We start from the raw sequence: 17,395 nt of genomic DNA, 5'->3' as shown, positions 1-17,395 counted from the left end.
TTGCTGTAATTGCTCATGATTTGTCCTGGCGTAAGGGGCATGGAGGTCCAGGGCCAGCTTGATAGTCCTAGAGGTCCTCCACACACCCAGCAATGGCTTAAGTTAAAAGTTTCACTCACAGATTTTGCTAACAAAATAAACTCATTACTGTCAAAGGAATTCTGAAGGTAGAGGGGGGGATGAGCTGGCCTCTCTTCCCCACCTCAGACAAATCCCCAGAGCAATATAATTGAGAGCAAAACAGTGTTTACAAACATCTTCACTGATAGGTTTTATCACTTCCTCTGCAGGCGTGTTGGTTTCTGGTCTGGTGCTTTCTTCCTCCTAAAACGAGATAAAACAGAACCTCCTCGGGTGAGAGAAAGAGGAAGAGAAAAAAAAAGGAAAAAGCGGCCATGAGGCGCAAGGTGGGGGGCCTTCTGTTTGCCTCGGGTGAGAGAAAGAGGAGAGAGAGGGAAGAAGAAAAAAAAAAAAGGAAAAAGCGACTGAGAGGCGCGAGGTGGCGGGGGGGCGCCTCTGTTTGCTTAGGTGGTTGTCAGTTTGTCTAAAATGAAGGAATTATCCATCGGGTGTTAATTTTATGTTCCTTCCCAGAGGCATCTCTTGCCTTCCATGCATATATGTTCAGAGGGCTAGTGAGTACCAGTGGTACAGTTCCGATGGTGGGTAGCTCGACCAAAACAGGTTGTCCCGGAAAATGGGAAGAGTTTTGTTTGTGGTCGGGGCCTGAGATGGCAGGTACCAAGGAGGGGGGTTTTGGACAAAAAGCCGTGAGTCTAGGGCACCCGTTTATTCCCCACCGGTCATTTACTCGTCGAACAGCATCCCACAATCGATTGGCCCAATTTGCCTCTTGGGGTTTCAGAAATCGCTTAAGAAGGCCATTAGTTCTCTCAACTATGCCATTGGCCTGTGGGTAATAAGGTGTATGGAATATCCATTTGATCCCCTCTTCTTTGGCCCAGTCCTGAACTATCGCTGCTGTAAAGTGTGATCCATTATCTGACTGGATAGATTGAGGTTTAGGAAGGGAACTAAGCCACATTTTGAGGGCTTTGACTGTATTGATACCTGTAGCACGGGAGAAGGCTTCCGCCTGTACCAACCCTGATACTACCTCCGCTCCAACTAATACATACTGTTTTCCTTCAGATTTTCGGAAAGGTCCTATATAATCAATTTGCCAAGTGTCCCAAAGGCCTTTTCCATCACGTAAATGTAGTGGAGGTTGTTCTAAAGGATGTCTATCCAATCGCACACGGCATTGTTCACACGCAGAAATGCAGGTGCGACACATTTCTCAAGTTACTGGCCACCCTCTCCTAGCCGCTTCTCGATAGAGATCATGAGCTCCAGTGTGGCCCCGTTTTACATGCAGCCACTCCAAGAGTCTGTCCCATTTTTCTACCAAGGCTTCTGTTTGCAGTGTTGCCAATCTAGCCAATTCATCGACTTTGCCATTCCAGTGACTTGTTGGGGTATCGTCTTCCTGGTGGGAGGCTACCCACCCTACCAGGAAGGTTCCCTTTCTTGCTATAGAAGAGATTTCCTGCCATTTCTCCTTCTGCCAAACAGGTGTCCTATTTACTTCCCAGTTATTCTGTTCCCAAAAAGGAAGCCATTCGGTACATCCTTTAAACACTGCAAAGGAGTCTGTATATATATGTACAGGGATTCATGTCTCTGATTCCCGATCAGACACACTCCATACAGCTATCAATTCTCCAACTTGTGCGCTACCTTCTCCTTCAGTGATTATTTTGTCGCCTGTCCCTATTTGGAGAGCCACTGCCCTGTATTTCCAAACTCTTCCTTCCCGTTTGGATGAGGCATCGGTAAACCAAACATTCTGTAATTGCTCTGAAAATGGAGGGGCAACTTGAATGACGGGGGGAAGGGTATAATTTTCAACTTCGGGAGTGGTCTCCTCCTGCAGGGGAAGGAGTTTATGGGTACCTTCAGTTATTTGGAAAATAGTACAATAGTGCTCAATTTGAGCATACCATTTCCGAATGGAGGCACGCTGGGCTATTCCATCAGGAGGAGGAGTTCCTGATAAAACCGGCTTTATCACTTTGAATGGTCCCCTTAAGATAATTGCTTGTTTATGAATGACCCTTTCTACCTCCCGAAGGGCAATGCTTACAACAAAAAGACCTTTTTCCCAAGTGGAATACCGTTTTTCTGCATCTTTGAAACTGCAAGAATAAAATCCAATTGGTCGAACAGGGCCATCAGGTCCTCGCTGCCACATGTGCAGTGACAGTCCTGAATTTGCAAATCCCCATTCTATCTGCACAGGGTCTGTGGGGTGGATAGGGCCTAAAGCCTGGTGAGTCATAGCCTCAAAAATTAAAAGCCGCAAAGCCTCATCATGAAGAGGGGTCCATTCCCAAGTTGCTCCTTTTCGCAGCAGATCATATAAGGGCCGCGCAATTATTGCTAAGTCTGGGATATGTTTCCTCCAGAAGACCAATAAGCCTAAGGCGTGCTGCAACTCCTTTTTATTTTCGGGAATTTTTACCTGATCTAGTGCTGAGAGGGTGTCTTGAGGAATACAGACTGACCCTCCTTTCCACCATATCCCTAAAAATTTAACCTCATTTGCAGCAATTTGTATCTTTTCCTGAGGAATCTGGAGTCCCAGAGACTCTAAATGATGTATAATCTTTTCCTGTGTCACCTGCACTGGAATTTTTTGATCTCCTCCTATCAAAACATCATCAATGTATTGATAAACTCTAACTCCCGGTTCTGGGGGAATTTGGGCTAATTCTTGTGCCAAAGCATGATGTGCTAAGGTGGGAGAATGCTTGTAACCCTGCGGGAGGTGAGTGAAAGTGTACTGCTGTCCCTCCCATGTGAAGGCGAAGCGATTGCGGTCCTCTTCCTGCAGTGGAACCATAAAAAACATATCTTTTACATCAATTGTGGCCATCACTTGGTGAGCTTGTTCCTGAATAAGTGAGATTAGCTCAGCTATATTAGGCACTGCTGCTGTCAAGGGGCCAGTATTAGCATTGAGCCGCTGATAGTCCACGGTCAGCCTCCACTGTCCGTTTGGTTTACGAACTGGCCACACTGGGGAGTTGTACGGGGAGTGGGTGAACATTAAAATTCCCCGTTGTTTAAGATCTTCAATCACGGGGGCTATCCCTTCTCGGGCCCCCAGTGGCAAAGGGTAGGGTTTCACGTTAGTAATTTTGGACGGGGGAAGGGCAGGTGCTGCTTGTAATAAACGCACTTCTGTCCAGGACAGTTCAGAGAGTTTTCTAATTTGAGGGATGCCAAAAGACCATGAATTTCCCTGGGTATCATACCACTGCCTGCCTTTCAATACGTCTATGCCCAAAAGATTTGTTGGAAAAGGGCCTATTGCAACCTTAGTGTGCACTGGATCTTCCTCCCCCGGGCAACCATAATGTTACTGAGGCCATAGATACTGATTGGGTTTTTCCCAAAGCATTTAAAATAATAAGGTTTTTTGACAAAGTCAAAATTCCACATTGCTCCACCTCAGTTTGCATCAGTGCAGTGATTTGTGCTCCTGTATCAATTAAAAAGGTTACTGGTTTTTTCTGTGGCCCTACAGCCACTGTAATCAATAAATCTCCTCTCATATTTAGGGTGAGTTGCTTTATAAACATCCACCCTCCGTTTCCCCCCCCACCTTCAGGGAACGGAGGAATTAGTTTCCCGTCACCCTCTTTTCTGCATCAGTTTCTTCCCTAAGGTCTATCAAAGGTGGGGCACTAGGGGTTGTTCCAAAATTGACTTTTCGCCCTGACCATGTTTGTACGAGTTTCCCCAATTTCTGGGTTGGAAGCCCATCCATTAAATCTCGGGGAATGCCTGTCTGGAGCCCCAGTTGCCACCATTCCTGACGGCTGAGGGGTCTCCGTCTCCCAGAATCTGTAATTCGGATCGACTTAGAATCGGGACTTTTCTTGACCAGTGCTGGCCGCCCTTCACCTTTTTCTGCGGCTCGTACAGCTCTGGTTTCGGTTCTTTGCCCGAATCCACCAACGGGACCATATTTTCTCCCAAAATTTATGAGTTCTTGTGCTACTTCCCCCCATGTCCACACTTTCCTCCCTGTTCTTCTGTGATCGGGGGTCACTGTTCCCTCCAGAGCACCAGTAAGTCTATCTGCTACAGGGGTACTTTGTATCTTCCCCTGTAGCTGGATCCCAATGGGTTTCAGGGAGTCAGGAAGTCCTCGAATTAGAGGAGTCATCTGTTCGGGATCCACAGGCATCATCATTGGAGAGCCCTGGTTAGGTTTGAGCTCTCTATCATACATCATTTGCAAACAAGCAGCCTTTTGCACACTCTCTACCAGTTGATCCACTGTGCCTGTGATGGCTAGGGGGTCCCCTCTCTCCAAAGGGTTCAGCCCTCCAGCCCAATATGCTGCCCTCTGTGTCAAAGACCATGGGGCCCGATAATTATCGGTAGTTAAAAATACGCCCGGACCCCAATATCCTTCTGCTTCCCTTTCTGACAACAAGATTCCATCCCCCCCTGACAACGACACTCTCCAAACATACTCTGTTTCCGATTCCTTTGGAGTCCTTGCAAAATCCTTCCTTAATTTTGCCAACTCAGTTGCTGTAAACGGAACCTCTTTAGTAATAACTTGGGGACGGTTGTCGGTTTCCCCCTCATACACATATTCAGTTTTAACTAGGGGATACATGTGAGGAGGATTCTCTACAATTTCTTTTGCTTTTTGTAAGTCCTCCTGAGGATAGATTTATCTGATCCCCTTCTCTTCTAACTTCAATTCCACCTCTCCACATGAGTCATTCTCTCTCCACAATTCTTCCTTCAAAGTTTCCTTTAGCAAAACATTCCGGTGTTTCTCTTCCTCTAAGAACTGCTGGGTATCTTTTAATTGTTCTCGTAAGGATTCAACTGCCAGTTTCAAAGAGTCTATCACGGCATTATCTTGACACAATCTCTGCCTCCTATCTTCTATAGCTGCTGCCAGACTTGCTCCTAAAACAGCACAAACTATAGATTTTCCCTTCCCGGGCCTAAGTTTAGAGCCCTTCTGTAATATCATGATCCTATCCACTATACTCTGTGGTTGGAACCAATGATTTTTCGCCCATTCTTGTCCCTGGAGGGACGGGCGAGCATGGTAATTTTCCAAAAGGTCATCCAATTTATTTAAATCCCCATTCGATACCGTCGTGGGGATCTCATCACGAACATTTACAGATTTGCAAGCACCCATCTCACCAAAGAGGGGTTATTTCGTCCTGAGTGGGACACACCTTAATTTTCTACCACAATTCCACACACACACACACACACACTCAGGAGGCCACAACTTTCAAATTTCACTTATTTCACCAAGAGGGGTTATTTCGTCCTGAGAGGGACACACCTTAAATTTCTACCACAATTCCCCCCATACACTCTCAGGAGGCCACAACTTTCAAATTTCACTTATTTCACCAAGAGGGGTTATTTCGTCCTGAGAGGGACACACCTTAAATTTCTACCACAATTCCCCCCATATACTCTCAGGAGGCCACAACTTTCAAATTTCTCACAAAAAAAAAACCAAAACAAAAACTCATTTTTCGCCCAATTCCGTCGCTTCGTCCTTCTCCGGCTGTTTTCCTCGCGGACAAACAGAACCGCGGATCCAGACTCCGCACTCGCTTTGTACCAATGTACGTCTCAGTCACACACGCACACACTAGAGTCTCTAATAAAGCAACTGGACACTTTCTGTTTCTCCGAGAATCCTGCCGACTACGCCAATTAAATAACGTCACGCTCCGATTTCGGGTGGGAGCCGTTCTAGCCGACCTCAGACGAGTCTGGGAGGCTAGGGGCGGCTAGACCAACCTCACACACACCGGAGCGTGGTTTTGTTTGTATTTCTCGGGAACAGAATTAAGACTCAAAACGGAGTCAAGCGCCAGGTAACTTTATTAACCCGACAAGAAGTTCGCAAATGCAAGAGAAAGGAGAGAAAGAAAGAGGGAAAAGAGTTTCAGTTGCAATAGCTACCACCACGGAGCTGCGGCGTCCCGACAGTCCAGTTGACTCGGTGGGGGAAACGTTCCGTCCAATGTTGGTCACTTCTGTCCTTTTATCGTTCGTCTTATCCATGTCACATATTCCAAGAGCGGGTTTGCTTGGCCGCACCCCTCACCTGGCGGTGATACGCAAGCCCAATACCGTCTCTGGGCCCCTCTGTTTTTCTGGCCTGGGTCTGGGCGCATACGTAGGGGTAAGGCTAAATTTTGCAGAATCAGCTCTGCATTCAGGTTTGTGGGAAAATAGGACGAAAAAACAGGAAGCTTCCAGTCCTGTGGCTTGACTGGCTTGCAAGATAAGGGAATCATCTTGCAGGAAAAAACAGGAAGACTCCAGTCCTATGGTTTGACTGATGTACCATTGTTTAGGTGATGGTTTGACGCTTCGACAATGTTGAGACAAACATTCGACACAGTCTCTCACAACCCATCAGACCTTGTTCTGCTTTCTGTTACATACTCCCAGCCTCTCAGCTGATGGAGAGAGGCACTAGACTTGGGTTTCTAGTGTTCTTCTCACTTACATCCCCCCAGTTTCACGTCTCCCTCTCCTGTCTGACCTTACCCTGCCAAAGATTTGCCTGGAGCAGGGGTGGATTTAGGAATGAGAAAAGCTGAGGTGTCTCTGCAGTGTGGGGCACTCTCTCGCTGGGGTGTGGAGCTGAGAGGGGAAGGGAATTAAAAAGTCCTTGAATGAAAAATCTTTGTTACCTTGGCAATAATCACCAGGTACTGCAGCAGTTGTTTGGATGCAATTTGTAGTACGATGAGAAAATAAGTTTGGGTTTAATAATCCATCATATATCCATATTAAACTGGAGAGGAGCAAAATATGAAGCACCAAAGTACGCTCTTCAATATAATAATGTACTAAATGACATTTTTCAGATACGGAAGGATGAATAAGCAAGAAAGAACTGAGCCTTTCTGCTGGCGTCATGATCGATGTGCATCAAAACGAAAGACTAAGGGTGCCTCTCCCTCTCGGTATGGGGACACACCTGCTGACAGTATTTCAAAGGTAGGTTTAAATATGAAGAAACATTTGCAAGTATTTCACTTCTTTGCAATTTTCTTTGCATTAACGACGCATTTCTTCACATCAGTTTGCACCAGCCACAAGAAAACACCCTCATTAGAAACTGCCAGTGATAAAATAGTTGATTCAACTGACTGTCTGGCTAACATATGGTGGCTTCATCAAACAATCTCAAAAGAGATTCAAGTGTGAATCAGCAAATGTTCATAAATTGGATACCTGAATAACAATTTCTATCAAGCCACCGTAGTGTCTTTCTTACCATCAAATATTGATGCCCTGGTATTTTTACTGCAGTTGTGCCTAAAAGCTCTAGGTAAAAATGGGAATCCAGAAGCAGGCATGAGGCAAAAAACAAAAAGACAATCCCAGTTCCCAAGAGCTTCCAATGTAGGTAAATACACAGGAAAAACAGTCTGTAAAAATAGAGAGTAATAAAGGGGAGAATCTCTGAAGGCACAGGCTCTCTATGGATTTCTGGCCAGGGCTTTTTCACTGAAGTTTAGTCATGTCTAGCTCAGATTTTTTTTTCCCCTGTATTCTTCATTAGAAATTCAGACCTGAATAATTCCCAGCTTCCCAGTTTATCCATTAAAAGAGCTTTGTACCCACTCAAGAGCTGATGAGGTAACATTTGATCTGAAGCAATACTGTTCTGAAACAACATTTTCACCAACTGGGCAGATGGAGGATGGAAGGGGTCTTCGAATGGATCAAAACAGAGCTCAGCAAAGAGAAACCATGAGTAAATAAAAGCTTCCGAGCTGTTTGAAACAGAGGTCATGCTACATAAAGACAATTAGGGAGCTAGCAGTAAATAAGATACTCAGCTGTACTGAGGTCTGTGTCAGGAGAGGGATGAGGAAGCAGAGCACAGCAGAAAATCAAGACGATGCATTTCAAATGCAAGAAAAAAAAAAAGAAAAGCAATATGCAATACCCAAAAAAAAAAAAAGGCAATGTGCAATACCGACCCAGTTGCCATGAACAACAAAACTGCCATAAACTCCTCAGAGCCAGGGTGGGTGGATGCAGAGGGGCTGCACTTTATCCTCTTCCATTTGTCTTTCAAATAATGGAGCTGTGATTCTCAAGACAAGGGGAACATTTCCTTTAATGGGGTTGGGATCAGGCTCTAACAAACGATTTAAAGAGAACTGTGAAACGCGTGTCTCGCCTGCTGAAAGGCTCGCTGAAAACCTCTCCTTTTCACATTTTAGACTGCAGAGAAGGGAAGGCTATAGGTAATAATTCTCAGCATTTGCATCAGAAGACAAGGTAATTCCAAGCGAGAAGACAGACAAGTTTAACTTGCCCAATAATGCAAGCAGAATGCTTTGTCTGCCACGAAAACTGGACTTCTCTCATACGTATAAATGGGTGCTTGTCGAGGGACAAAACCCGAAAGTTCTGAAGCAGATCTGATAAACGCATCCCTGGGAAAGAAGAAGAAGGAAGAATAAAATGAGCTGCTTGGGACACAGCTGTTCACAAAGCTCTGCTTCAGCAAGGGATCGCCTGAACATAAGCCTGACTCTAAACTCGCATCGCTGATTTACAAAATGCTTAAATACTGATCGGACTCGTTCTGATGCCTGCGTTCCTGCCTGAACTACACAGGTGCTGCCTCTGGGTAAATAGCTCAATTAAGCAAAGTTGCTATGAGGAGAAGAGGAGATACAAATCCAGTTCTATACATCCATACAAAGTTCCAAGCACTAATTAGAAAAATCCAGAAATATCATTGTGTATGTAACAAGTCTGGGAATTTATCCCACAAAAAGATAGATATGTTGGATGCAGTCCACTTCACGTGCCTCACAGGAACATAAGGCAGCTCTAAATGCCCAGTTCAGAGATGTGTCCAGCCAGTTTTCCATCTGCAGGATGTCCGCGGCAGAGGGCGAGGGCAGAGTAAAGATGCAGCTGCCGGTCCCTTCCCAGCACCCGGTGACCCGTAACCCAGGGTTTGGATCTAGAGATAGTGCTTTTCTAAATAGGATGAAATCTGCCTTCGGGAATGAATCCAAAGACCTCTGAGCCTCTGCAATGCTTTAGTCCCACAACAGTTTATGAGAAGTTTTTGCCTGCTTTATTTAAATGTAGTGTAAGCAATGTCCTTTTGTTTGTTTTTAATCTACTCATTCCATGGGACTGATCCATGTCCTTGTCCTGAGTGACTCCTTTTGTACACAAGATAAGTATTATACACAGAAATGGAAAAAAAAACAACCTACCCAGGATCTGCTGGAGTCAACACTGCCTGATGTTCAAAAAGAAGAGTTTGCAATGTGTCTGCAGAAGACATGAGACCGGGAAGAAGTGAGAGCTCATTAAAATTGTCACACATACATTTTAAGTAAAGAACTTGAGAAATCAAGCAGGGATGATAGGTACAGCTTTTAATTAACCAGGCCAAACAAATCATCTCTGCAAGTGTTGTCTCATGTGAACAAAAGATTCTTGATGGCTATTTGCTTTGATCTTAAGAGCATGAAAGAATAATATGTATTTAACAAGGCTGAGAGAAAAATAAAATATGAGAAAAGAAAGAGGTGTCAACTCATTAGATTTTAAAGTGCAGCAGAGGTAATTTTTGTACACTGTATTGTTCGGCCAATCTGTTTTAGAGAGAAGTGCGACTTTAATTTCTGGATGTGAATTGCATTAATTCAATACAGTAAATGTCTTTGATATCCCCATCAAAACCAGTTGAGCTGCAATGATGTAAACCTGGGAGTGAACCAAGTCTGCTTCTGTAGATTTCAGCACTGCCAGGAGGGTAGCTATCTCTTCAAGGGCATAAAGTAATTCCTTTCAAAATAAAGTAACCCTGATACTTAATGTAAAGATTCACTCTTTTTTTTCCTCCTGTCTGCCTCTAACATCAAGTGTCTGACACCTCAGAATGTTATTGAAGTCATCATCATAGCACTGTGCAGATAAAAAGGGAGTATGCTGGATCTGATGAAATCAGAGGCAAAGTAATTTTTATTATCTGAGAAATCCTATCGAAACCATGTCTTCTCAGTCTCCCTTTGGTTTTGCTCTTGAGCAGTATTCTTGCTTTCACAGGCTAGGAAAAGACACAGTTTATTGTTTATAAATTCCTTCAGATATGCTAGTGGACATTGAGAGAACAAGTGACTTTTCTAATTTTACAAAGGTTGAGAAGCATGAGAGAGGCTGAATTAAAAAGTACAAGGGGAAGTAAGTGAGTGGCAGAAATGTGAGCCCAGCTCTCAGGTGACTCAGAATTACCAGTGATTTATGCAGAGGTAAAAGTGAGTAAAGTTTGACTGAGTGGATGAATCGTACCTGCTGCCGACAGCTCTGGCATTTTTGAAAACGTCCCACACAGTCCCAGCTGAGATCCGACTGTCTGTATTATATGTTAATGATCTTTGTACCTGTTTATCCTATTCTGAATGTAATTTGTACGTTAGAAGTATTGCCATCTAATAAAATATGCTTAAAAGAAGATTTTCCTTATCTGCACGCTGACATGAATGAGCTTTAGACTTGACTGACAATTAACTGGAAATAAAATAAACACCATTAAACTCTGCATTAACTATTTGGATCAAATCAAAATTACACAATATAGCTGAATAGCCTTATTAAAATATTTTAGAAAATAATACTATTAGCAATGATAGAAGGTGACACTTTAACACTGTTCCTTGCAATTTCCTAAAATTCCCTTCTGTTCCTAAAAAGGAACGTTATTTTTGCATAGGATCTCTGCAATTTGAGACCATAAATATTTATTTTATGCAAATATATACAGACATCTGAAGTGATTTATACTCCACCATAAAGCTTCCAGACAAAATACAGTATTTTGGGGAGATGGCACTCCCTTTAACATAAAATAGCAAAAGTTGTTTTGCCCTGCTTTTAACATACTCAAGTATTAAATGTGAGGCAGGTGTTCTCATGTGATGACCAAAGAAAAAAGTGACAAAAATACCACATCTGTAGACATGTGTCTCAATCTATTGCAGTAATACGTTTCAAAACTTGCAGCCAGGGAATACTGGGCAACAGCACCTCTTTGTGTACGGGAAAGAAAGACGTGCCATGAAACAAGTAATTTAGTGATAAAACAAAACAAACAAGCAAACCTCAAAAATGTTGCTTGCCGTGTTTTCATCCCTTCAGCTTTCTGAATCCTTGCGCTAATTTTAAGGTGCTTGTGAGGCTGTTCGTCTTCAGCCTGCTGCGTTAAAGACACACACACGTTTCTGGTCTTTTCCCACATAAAAAACTTGGTCTTGTGTCATGTTTGCAAGATATGGCCCATTTCTGGCTCTCGTCTTCCCTATGTCTGTCTGTGCTCTATTTCCAATCTGCATCTAAACATTGGAGGGCATGAGAGGAGAGATGTAGTATAAACCCGGACTGAGAGAAGAGCCATACCTTAGCACGTCCAGGCAAAAAGAAAGATTTCTTGATTACTCGTCTATCTTGTGCACAGGACATAATGAAGCATCATATTTAAGTAGCCATACACTGATTAGTCTGAACAGTCATAGCAGAAATAAATATAAAGTACTACACCGAGAAGGAAAGGGTCAGAAACCAGAATTTGTGAAATTCTGTGGTGAATCCGGGTAGAAAATTAATTAAATTGAAAAAAAAAAAAAAAGTTGCCATTTTTTTCTATTTGCCAACAAGTTCTGCTGTTTCTATGAGATCTTCAGAACTCGAGTACATCAGAGAAAAGTTCTTTCAGCACAGGATGGTATGCCCACACTACAACTATCCAGTCTAATCCCACCATTAATCATTATTTGTATGATTCAGACATCATTAGGAGTACAGACACAGCCATTCATACAAGAAAATTCCCTGCAGATGTAAAACAAAACCCTTAATATGGGACTCAAGTAGAATTTAAACAGTACATAAGGCCCTGAATTACCCTCTGCGTGGGAGTTTAATTCATTTACGGGAATCTTCTTCCCTATCTGCTTGTCAGAACAGATTTCAAAAACAAAAGTACAATAAAACCTGCTGTTAGAGTCTCCTGTCTATACAACATGGAAGTGACACCAGGTACACAGCGTGGTACCAGCTTGCTTTCAGAAACCCCAGACAGCACATTCCTGTGCTCGCACGCACGCATAACAGATCCACAGCACTGGAGATGCTCTTGCAGTAGGTGCGTTCTGATGTTGGACTGATTAATTTTTAACAATCAAATCAGGAAAGGGATTTTGGAACGAATAGTTCAAAATCCCTAACTCAGGTTATTATGTCCTAGGAATCTCTAGGACAGAAAAAAACGAAGGACCACAATTCTTATTTTCTTCCACTGAGGAGCTGGCTGGACTACCTGTTGTCTTGAAGGAAACTCTGGGGCAACCCTCCCTGGGCTATAGAATTTATGCCTAATTTGAGTGGTAGTGGTAGGGACTGGACACAGCTCACTGAAGCCTTAGCCTCACATCCTCACCCAACATAACACAGAACATAGAAATTTTATGTCCTCTTAACGTGTGAGCAATATTCTACCACTTGTGTGTGTGTCCCCTAAGCAGAATCCTCCTTTCACCAAACATTTGGAAAGATTTTTACTTCTCATAGAAAAGAAGTAATGAAATAGTATTTCTTCATAAGAAAATCCCATGGCTAAACTGAGGTGTTAGTATCCTCCCACAAACCCTTCATGTTGGCCAAGCATTAGCCAGGTTCTCAAGGTGCTGTTTCTATGCTTTTGTGCACATAATCCTTCACACCCACAACGATCCCAGAAATTCCTCCCTGGAAGGCTCTTTGTTCACCACAGTTACAGCACAACCAGCAACAGTCCATTTGCCCGTCATGTTACTCAACATCTTGTTGCTCCTTTCTACATCACCTCCCCAACACCTCCTGATCTGTTACTTCTAACGCTACTCTTACCTAGAAAACTTTTGGGATCAGGATCTATCTTTTATTTGGTGTTTGTGCAGCATGTTTTTCATCCAACTCTAGTACTCATGTGCATGCTAGAGCATGCGTAATGATGTGCACGGCAGTACAACTTGGACAAGAAGAGAAGCACAGAAGGTTGCATTCTCTCATTTTTTTTTGTGCAAGCTTCTAATTAGAAGCATTGATTCAAAGCCTGCTGAGGCCAATGGAAAAACTCCAATGAGACTGGCTGGCTTTGGATCAAATCCTGAACATCAATCAAAATATGTGCATGAAGCCAGGATAGAACATGAACTGCAAGGGAGAGAGGGCACAACACTGACATTCACTGGGGTTTAGTTTCTCGTAACTCCCTATGACACGGAAGAGTGACAGACTCCTCAGGACACCTCGGCACGTAGGACAGCCCCTCAGAAACGCTCACCTTAACAAGGTTCTCAGGAGCTGAATAGGAACAATTTAAAATTGTATGAGAGGTGTTATACAGAAGGGGAATTCTAATAAATCCAGCATCACGCAGGTTGTCATTCTTCCTTTTACGTGAGAACATATGGTTCATTTGCTTACTTGATGCTTATGCTATCTGATGTGCTAAACACTATTGCATTAAGTAGTCAGTAATACAAGATGAAATTAGGTTTATTGGCTTGCTCCATTATGAAACTCTCTAAGGAGAGTGAAAAGAAAGGAAAAGCCCTTTTCTTATGTCTTCCACTGCACTAATATTCTCCGTCTGCTGCCTGCCAGCCTTTCATTGGGTCAAGTAGCAACGGGGGTCCCCTTCTGCCTTCTCATTACTCTGCCATGGATTGACTTTAAATGGAAAGATAACAGATAAAGAAAAAAGGGGAAAACCAAAGCAAAATAAGATTAAGAAGAAAAATAAAATATTGTCTTTTTCTTCCCCTCATCTGTGCTCATTCTTCCATCTCCCTATACCTTCCTCCTCATTTTTTACTCATGCTTTCCACTCCCCTGTCTTCGCTCTCATCTTCAGGGAGAAGACAGAAATAGCTGGAAATACAGTGAACACCGAGAAGGAAAGAGCGAAAGTACTTCAGGTCAGTCTGAGGTATTTTCTGGCATCCTTTTGGTTGCAAAACTTTTCTCATGCCAGTATCATCACTTTTGTTGGATCACCAAACAATTCTGCTCACGTGTACTCACTCCTCAGTGAGTAGTACTGCCATGTTCTGTGCTTCTAGATTCAATGACATTCTTGAGAAGAAAGCATGGGCAAATCCTTGCACACCGATGCCTACAACCAACACTGAAAACTGAAAAACACCACTGCTGTTAGCAAATAGATATTCAAGAAATATCTGACAGCTGCCTCTAAGTCTTTTGCACTATCATCTTTTCTGCTACCTTTTACATAGAATCCAAGACCGTTGTTATCTGAGCATAAAACATTTTTAGCTAGAACATAGAATACTCCTTGCAGCTCTCAGCATTCCCTTGGGAAGGGTGTAATGATGGGCTTTGTCTGGTTAGCACCAAATACGCAGTAGTGGTTTGGCCTGAGAGATTAAAAAGTAAGGCAATTCTATATAGCAATCTCAAGTTTTGCAGGAGTTTTCATATCGTAATATGCAAGTTCAGACCAAGCATGGAAAGCAGGCAGGTAAATCCGTGCCTTTGATTTCTGTCAATTTATTTGTTAGCAAGGAATGGAACTGAAGTGATTAATCAAATTTAGCAGATGTGGAATCAATTCCATTGGTTCTCTAAGCAAAATTAGAATTTCATCAAGAGATTAGCTTAATTTGTATTCATGTTGACTTACAGCGATGGTGTCTAAGATATCTGGAGTTGCTCTGATTGCTGATGCCCACACTTCAAGTGCTCTATTTAAAAACTAAAATAGGAAATTAACTTCTTTACAAGCACATAGACACTGATAAGATAGAAGGGTTAAGGCATATCATCAAAGTTATGCAAAGCTTCTTGTGGTAGAAAAGCAAGAAGGATAAAAATGGAGATACACTTAATTCAGGCTTCAAAAACCAGACTTAAAAAATAAAATAATAGTAATATTAATACCCCATTGCTATTCACCTAGCCACAGTGCTGTAGAAAGCTGGGAATAGAATGGTAAGTGCTGGAATAGCATAAAAATATGTTCTATATGAAACTCGCTACTAGCATACAAACATCTATACCACCTTTATTTGCAAACAGCAGCAGCATAAAGCAGGGTGCTTTGTGGCACTAAGCAGCATGACAGGCAAGGCTTCTCCTTGCTTGTGCTACCCATCTGGTCTGACTTCAATACAGGTAGGGTTTTTTTCCGGATACTGTGGATAAGTTTCATTCCCTGAGCTTTGCTCATCTAAAAGTTAGGCATCTAATTTGAGATGGAGGTGCCTGCCAAGAAAAAGTAAATAACTACCTTAGACTGCATATTGACTGCAGCTAAATAAAAGTTAAGTGGCATCAATCTCCTTTGTTAGCAGAGTAGTGCAAATTTTGGAATTTTCAATCCATTTTGTCTTGATTCCTCCCAGAGTAGATTTTTTTTTTTTTTTAAAGATAATGGATATTCTGGAAGGTTTCAGTACAAGCTAAACAAACAGTGTTGACATTCTGGTAATTGAAATGTTTCATTGAAGTTTGTTGAACTGCCCTGACACATTTCTTCTCAAATTGGTTCAAGCTGAAATGCTATTTCACAGCACAATACGTTTTGTAGGTTGTATTTGATCAGTGGATTGAGGACTTTGCCTGTTTACCAATTAATTGCCTTTATTTTTTTAACACTTTATTTCTCTAAATCCAACAGCAGTCCACAAGAAGAGAGAATCATTTTCCCAAACAAAAAAAAAAAAAAAAGTTTAAAACGTGTTCAAATGCTGATGAGTTTGGAATCTGACTTTGAACAGTGGAGCTGCAGAAGAAAGGCAGCAGCAGATGGTGGCTGTAAGTGCTCAGGCAGCCATAGGAGAATAGCCCAGGAGACTGGTAGAGCAATTCAGATGCAGCACACAACTGTGAGGAGATCCAACCCTTTAGTTAATAAACCTGCTGGGTTCCTTGTGCTTCACATGGAAGCAGGAGAAGCCCCTGGAGTTTGAGGCTCCAAGGGGCAGCTGTAAGATCTCAGCAATTACCAGATAATTCCTCCCACCCACAGTGTTAGAAGTCTCCAGTCACATCTGCTCACTTTTCTTTGCATAAGATTGTTGAAAGACAACTTTTCATTCTCGTGCTCAATCATTCCTCCGCGTTTCCTTTGAGAAATGGCAATAACTTCAGTGCACTGAACCATATCCTACAAGCAAGTCCAGGAGCCAACAAGTATTGAGCATATTTTATTGACCCCTAAACATACTTCTTGTCCAGTCCCCAGAAAGGAATTTATATTATGAATATTTGCTTATTACTGATTATTAATGCACGGAAAGTGCTGTATATGACTAATGCATTCCTTCAGCCTACCTCGTTTCTTGGTTTTCCCTCCGCTATCCTCATTTAAATTCTGAGTGGAGTGAATCACATATGTTTATACGCATTCACTACAGTGTTTGGGGATCCTCAGCTCATGGTGAGGGAATAGCACCTCTCTCTGGTAAAGCAAAAAAGGGTTCCAATTCCCATTTATTAAAATTCCTCAATCAAAAAGAATTTTTAAAAAATAAGCTTTCCATGAGGGTCCTGATCCTGAATCAACTGGAGGCGATACGACACTCATTTGTGATGAGATCAGTATATAGACTAGCAAATTTGCTTTATTTAATATATTAATTTTCCTCTTTTACTCTTTCACTTTTCCTCAGTGCACACATGAAATGACAGAAGTGAGACAAAGAAAGCTCCCATTGCACTTACTGAGAATGAGACACATGAAAATAGCTCATATCTGTGTCAAACTCCACAGGGTGGGAGTTCAGAGCATGAGGCTTGTTCTTTGTTGTATTTCGTTTCTGCATCGAGCTACAATCCACAGTACATGCTAGGAAAGTCATGCATTCAGCAAAGGACAAAAAAATCTTTTCCATCAGTTGCCCATTGGATAAATATTGCTCCTGAAAGCTCATTTCTCAAGACTCTGATCCAAAGAAGGAGGTTAATTGGCCTAAAGAAAACCTGAAGTTGTACTGCTAGGTGATCCAGAGAAGCTGATCAGGGGATCATGTGAAGAGAGAGCAGGTAAAAACCAGTCAGGATTAGTAAACTGGAATTTCTGCAGCTCATAACCTTGAATTCCCTCTCTAAGGTGGCCAAGCAGCACGAACCAAAAATAAATCCTACTACTCAGGGGGTGAGCCACATGAATGAAGGTAGAATTTAGCTATTTCTGGAAATTTTGAAGTAGAACACCCAAAGCAGAGGGAACATTCAGTCTGGGAACAGTAAGACCACCTGGTACAAGTAT

General features: G+C 42.5%; 1 protein-coding gene and 1 pseudogene across 1 annotated transcript in view; both read right to left on the bottom strand.

Moving 5' to 3' along the window:
- LOC104487303 (contactin-6-like) overlaps positions 1-17,395 on the bottom strand; it is a 99,477-nt gene that overhangs the window by 29,097 nt on the left and 52,985 nt on the right. The window lies entirely within an intron of this gene.
- LOC147599568 (uncharacterized) lies at positions 3,689-5,242 on the bottom strand (annotated as a pseudogene).

The sequence above is a fragment of the Chlamydotis macqueenii genome, chromosome 10 (assembly GCF_036417535.1).
Source record: "Chlamydotis macqueenii isolate bChlMac1 chromosome 10, bChlMac1.mat, whole genome shotgun sequence".
NCBI classification, from domain to species: Eukaryota; Metazoa; Chordata; class Aves; order Otidiformes; family Otididae; genus Chlamydotis; species Chlamydotis macqueenii.
This window is presented reverse-complemented; position numbering and strand designations above follow the sequence as displayed.